A 6,876-nucleotide genomic window follows, 5' to 3' on the forward strand; every position below is an offset into this window, starting at 1 on the left:
AATTGCCTTAGCAAAAAAAAGAAAAAAAAAATGGCTTGGAATCAGGAAGACCTAAGTTCAAATAGAGGGGCAGGCCTATACTAGTTGTATATCACTGGATATTTAGCCTCTGTTTGCCTCAATTTCTTCATCTGTAAAATGAGATTAATAATGTCTATCTCCAAGCATTGTTGTAAAGGTCAAATGAGTTCATATAGTTGCATATAGTAGGTGCTATAAAATGATGATGGTGATGGTGATGGTGATGATGGTGATTAATATTCACCTATCATCTGTTATTCAGATACCATGACTACACATCTTAATATCTTGTTACTTTTGGATACCTGGGAGGAGTAACCTAAGAGAATATTCCATATTTTTTTCATAAGCATATAAATCAACAATCAGAGGGAGTTTGTAAAAAAGTACATAGTAATTATTCATCAGTTGCCTAAACATTTCAAATATTGCCTGTCTCTGTCTTTGTGTATAGTTTAAGATGGTACTATACCTCTGATTGTGCTGAGTGGGAGTAGTGCCACTTAACAGCAGCAGAAAGGATGACAATTAACTCAAGCTCCTTTCTTTTCTGATGACTGACTATTCCTCATGTAATTTTGAGATTGAACCATAGATTTGGTTGTTTTTATTTATTTTTGAGTATGCCAATAAGAAGACACGTGTTATTTCCACATCTTTTCCTTTCATAAGATCATAGGACTAATACAGTATTGCCTTACAGACTACAACAGGGCTTTTAAAACTTTTTCCACTTGTGACTCCTTTTTATCCAAGAAATTTTTATGCAATCCTGGGTATATTGATATATAATTCAAACATTTATAGAAAAGAAATCATAAAGAAATTTATTTTAAAATTCTTTGGCATACACATAATTTTACCATTTATTAAAGATGAAAGCAAATTTGTATATTGAAATGCATGTGATTGTTTTTATTTTTACATAATGAATTAAATCTTGGCAGAATATTTGATGCTGCATAATGTAGAGTATTCAGAAACCTTTTGTTGTTGCCAATTTTTTTTTTTTTTTTGCAACTCCCACATTCAGTTATGTGACTCCATATGAGGTCACAACCTTTAGTTTAAAAAGCTTTGAGCTAAAAGGCAGGTAGGTGGTGCAGTGGATAGAGCACCAGCCCTGAAATCAGGAGGACCTGAGTTCAAATCTGTTCTCAGACACTTAATACTTCCTAGCTGTGTGACCCTGGGCAAGTCACTTAATCCCAATTGCCTCAGGGGAGAGGGGAAAAAACCTTTGGGCTAGACCTCACCCTTTAGATTATAAATGAGAAAATTTAGGGGTTGAGTAATTTACCTAATGTCAGCCAGGAAATAATTCTCAGAGGTAGGGTTTGAAATCAGTCTAACTCCATAGCTAGCATTCTCTCACTTGTACATCAGTGTCTTCCTGAGCTCCGAGCTTTGCTTCCTATAGGTGAACAGCTAGCATCATTCACATAATTTTTGAAACAAACCTGCCTTTCTGTGTATCAAGCTGATAAGGGCAGTCTGAATTATTCATACTGGCTACTGGACTTCTCTATCTGCTGGATATTTATGGTCTATGGCTTTGTGTATGTGCATATATAGGTATATATATATATATATGTGTAAATATGCATTTTTATATTTCTATAGAATATACAGCTAGGTAATAAAGTAGATAGAGCAGTTGACCTCGAGGCAGGAAGATAATCTTCTTAAGTTTGAATGTGGCTTAGACACATGTCCCTGGGCTAGTCATTTACCTTTGTTTGCCTCATTTGTTTCCTCATTTGTAAAAATGAGCTCGAGCAGGAAATGGCAAACCACTCTAGTATCTTTGCCAAGAACATCCTAAATGGGATCCAATGAAGAGTTGGACATGAACAAAAAGCGATTGAACAACAAATAACAACAAACATGTGTGTTATTTATGCATATGTGCACACAATACATATATTTGCCTATATGTATACGAACGTGCATGTGTACATGTCTGTACATATATGTGTGTATAGGCATGTGGGCTCATATAGGTTAACACAAGTGTATATGTTTATACATACATGTACACATACACACATTGTATATATTAGCATGTATCCATTTGCATGTTAAAGCGTGCATGCACATATGTTAATCAGTATATTGTTTATATATGTATGCATGGATGGATTTGCATTATATGGGATATGTATTTGTACATGAACATGCACATAAGTATATTCCTATGTATATGTGCATTATATATAATAGACATATATATTATTGCATTGTGTACCAATGTATATATCTATATGTAAATGTTTATGTATATAGATATGTATGTGTATTTATATGACTATTTCTGAAGCACAGAAGGAAAGCACTGAATTTTTCTCAAAATTCCTTAACCATTCTGCTCTTATCTGGGTAAAAATCATTTTCTTTGAATTTGAACTTTTTCTTTTTTAAAGAAAACCATTTTCCCTCTATTTTCATTTTGGTGGGATCACACATGATCTCATCAACATCATTTTTCATATAGATTTCTAAGCCACAGCAAAGGCAACTGGCCTAGATTAAAAAGGAAATCAAACTTTTTTTTGAATGGAGTTCTCAGGGGTGAGCCTGAATAAGTTCTGTTTTTGTTTGTTTGCTTGTTTTTTTTTGATGTAGTACTTCTATAGAAAACAAATCCAAGGTGAGACCTTGGCCATGTCAATGTCTTCTATGTTTTGCTAGCTTTAATAAATGTCTGATATTCTTAATTTTTATTATTTTTTAATCATCCTAGATGGTCAAAATCACACTAGATGGTAAACATTTCAGACATCAAGGCCATGCTAGTGACAGAGATCTTAACTGCTCTTCACAATCACTTCTAAGCTCCTGGATAGCAGTTCACTAATTGCTCTGCTGAATCTTAGGATATAAAAGACAGTCATGTAACTCAGTGGATAGAGTTCTGAGTCTGGAGTCAGGAAGATGTGAGTTCAAATACAGCCTCAGACACTTAACAAGCTGTGTGATCCAGGCAAATCCATTAACCTGTTTGCTTTAATTTGTTAGAGAAGGAAATGGCAATCCTCTCCAATATCTTTGCTAGGAAAATCTCACAGACAATGTGGTCAACAACAATGATCAACTGCCATTTTGGCTTCTTTTTATAGAGTAGCCCCTGAGCATGCTTACCATGGAAATGGATTCCCAATCGGTAGAAGACTTTTAATACAATCCCAGAATTAACTGAATTTATGAGAATTACCACACCTGTCCCATGTTAGGGTTTTCTTATTATCAAAATTTAGAACTCTAGTATACAAGGCTGTCTCACAGAACAGCCTGATTGTATCAGTTTTACTTTTCAAAAAGGGGCCTTCCTTATAAATTGTGAAGATCATACAGAAGGGTCAAGCAAAAACTGAATTTGGGCAAAGTTCATGGAAGTGACCTGAAGTCATGTTGTGGTAGTCAGGGGTCCTTTTGTTGCCCTTTTGGCTTCCTCTTTTATTTCTGAATAGAACCAGTTCTATCTCTGAAAGAGCTTTTTAAAAATTTTCTTGTTTTTTAAAAATTTTCATTATTAGTATATGTTTTATTTTAACTTAAGCTATATCTGAAATTTAAGATGAAAAAAAAAAACCTGTTGTTAGATTCTAATTATTTTAATGAGTAAAATAATTAAATTTCTAATGTCAAGATGAAATGCAAATTTGCTTTAAACATTTGATGTCTTAACAGTTTAATGTTCTTCTAAAATAGGCTTAGAGAAATACTGAATTTCTCAATTATCTAAGCATCTGCTATCTTTCTTACACACTCAATAATTATAACTATTATGCTTCATACAGGCAAGGACATGTTTATAAATACTTTTCAAAGTGTAACAAACCAGATGATATTAGATTACAATGACTAATGTATATGAAAACTATTCTTTTTTGGGGTAGAGAAGCTGTAGTCATATAAAAAAGCATTTTACCTGTAATATGCTGTGTGAGAAACCCAATTGGAGAACATTACCTTATAGCTTTTGGCTGAGCTGTGTATTTTAAAAATTGATTTGTAGACGTTTGATTCTTCATTGTCTGCTATGGATTTCTTGGTGCTTCCAGAAGAAGACTTCCTAAGTTTTTCTGAAGAACTTCCATTTGTTTCTGTACTTTACGAAGAAATGTTGAGTTTTTCTCTCTGGAATTAAATCTTGTTTCTTCATATTTTAAGCCCTTAACTTAACTTTTGATTGCCCTGGAGATTCTTCAGTAACATCTGGCTTAGAAGCTGAATCTACTCTCTAGGGTTTCTTGGAATTTTTTTCCCCATTTTCTTTTTGACTTGTCTGTCTTCTATTTTCCTTTTTTTTTTTTTTAAACACATTCTTTTTTTGCCATTAAGCACAATGACTTAAATTTCTTGAAGAGGGACACCATACATATGACAAATTTCAACTTTGATTTCTTTCAAGACTCATTCAGAAGATGCACAACCAGAGCAGTGCAAGCAGCAAAACCTGTGCTGACCATTCATTGCCAGACCTACAACAGGGCAAATAAATTGAGCACACTGGAGGTCATTATATTTATCATCTTTTTTTTATTTCCTTTATTACCACTCCAGGCTGGATTATCAGATTGCTTCAGCTCTGTCACATTTATAATGCTCTTAATATGAGATGTTGGCTGCCCAAGAGCTTTGTCATTACATTTGTCCAGAAAAAACTCAATGATTACATCTTTGTTATAAAGTCTGCCAAGTTCACAAGTTACCATTGGTCTTTTTATTATTTTCTAGCTGAAAGTACAATAGTTCCATTGAGCTACTAATCTCCACCTATTTTGGCCTCTTCATTAGCTTGTATCTTTTGGGAATCATACCCTCATTATAGTCTGCCTTTCCTCAGTTCTCTGAAAGAGTTTTTCAAGAGCAAAAGTGATATATGTCCAGATCATCTGTGGGGTTCTTGATTGGGGCAATACAGTCTAAAAATACAGAATATACCATAACCATAACCGAGGAAGTCAAGTCATAGTGAAGAGAAGTACCAGACTTAAGGTGGCATAGATAAGAACAGGACCTCATCCCTCAAGCCTCAAGGTCACATCAATAGCATAAGAGAACTTTTGACAATCATATTCAAGCTCTGCTTGCCAGTGTTTATGAGGGTGATATGCTGATGAGCTTGGGCTGGATAAGAAATGAGGTTAATGTTGCACACAAATCTGAAAGGAAAGATTCAAGTAGATTTTTATCATGATTTGTGTCCAATTTATTTATTTTGCAAATAGTATGCAAATGTGAGCTAAGCTTTCAAAATAGGTTTATATACTATATGTAAATGAAGCTATCTAGTTTACTTGATCATGTAAATCTGTCTCAGTGTGGTAAGCCATATTCCTTCCAGAGAAAGTGCTGTTAATTTTATGTTCCCAAACTGTTTTTCTTTGTCCTACACACTACTGTTACATAAAATGTGATCATGTACAATGTCCCAAAAAGCTTAGTGCATTTCAAGCTGCTAGAAGCCTCTAAAGCACTTCATGCCTTCCTGTTGATATGATGTTTACTTTAAAATATGTAAACTCCCTTAAGTCCAGGACTGCATCTTTTTCTTTGTCTTTGTTATCACCAGCAGCTAAGACAGTGCCTAGAACAATGCCTGATACACTTAGACATTTAATAAATGTTTATTATTGATTTATAAGTGATTATGTCCAACATATTGTACATCTCTTGGTCTCTTTTGAATTTTGAAAATATTAATGGTAATAGTTGATGTTTCCATGGGAGTTTAAGATTAACAAGGCATTTAGCATATAGTGTATCTCCATTGTTACTCTTCGAAACTCCTTGGGATTTTAGAAAAATAAAATTCAGACAAGAAAGACTCATAACATATCAAACAATCAAACAATCATATAGTTTAATTAAATATAAAAGACTAGATAATATTGAAACAGCAACTATTGAAGCAGAAGTCTCCATCAATCTTAAGAAACAAAACAAAGGACTGCAATGCTTTTCATTGTAAATGGTCAATGGCTTCAAATGCTTCATGATTTAATATCAGTTCTTGAAGAGAAAGGAGTATGAATTCTATACAAAGAACTAACCTGATGAAACAAAAACAAAGAAAAGAATATATCAGTGTATGTCTTCCTTGTCTGAATTTTCTTTTTCTAAAATATTAGCCATATGATAGAGTACAAAAGTGTCTAGATTTAGAAAAGGAGGTACTTCACTATTTTCAGAGCTTACCTGGTTAGTCATCCCTGGTCTTTCCTGTGCCTTTCAAATGACATCATATTACTTTATAGCTATTTAGATTGGTACATATGGTTAGGAAGAGGACCATAATCTCTCACTTCTCCTACTGGCTGTAGGCAGAATAAAAAGGTATCAGAAAACTGTGCTTTAAAATAATCATGTGACTGGGTTAAAAAGACAACTATGTTTTTAACAGAATTGAACCAATTTGATTAAAAACTGATTTATCTTTTTGGAGCGTAGGGTATCTCCACTGATACATAGGTTTGCCATAGATTTGGAATGCTGAAGGTATTCAGTATTTCTGGGATGCTGATCTTGATAGAAACAGTAGCTATCAGGAAAATAACTGCTTTTAATCTGGCTAGACTGAAATTTGTTGGCAGGACTGAAAAATTCTCTTCTCCTCTCTCTCTTTCTCTCTCTCTCTCTCTCTCTCTCTCTCTCTCTCTCTCTCTCTCTGTGTATGTATATATATATTGTCTGTGTCTCATAGAGTCTTGTGTGTGATATAGTTTGTCCCTAGAAGACTGCTTGTATGATTTAAATTTTTCTGGTCTATTCGGTATATATATTTTTTGTTTTTTGTCTGTATATATACTTTAAGACAGAGTAACTTACATGTTATATACTCCAATAGTC

General features: G+C 33.7%; 1 pseudogene; it reads right to left on the minus strand.

The window, feature by feature from the left end:
* Window positions 1-3,948: 3,948 nt before the first annotated feature.
* On the minus strand, window positions 3,949-4,842 carry LOC100931171 (annotated as a pseudogene).
* Window positions 4,843-6,876: the final 2,034 nt, after the last annotated feature.

This window comes from Sarcophilus harrisii, chromosome 6, assembly GCF_902635505.1.
Source record: "Sarcophilus harrisii chromosome 6, mSarHar1.11, whole genome shotgun sequence".
Taxonomy (NCBI): domain Eukaryota; kingdom Metazoa; phylum Chordata; class Mammalia; order Dasyuromorphia; family Dasyuridae; genus Sarcophilus; species Sarcophilus harrisii.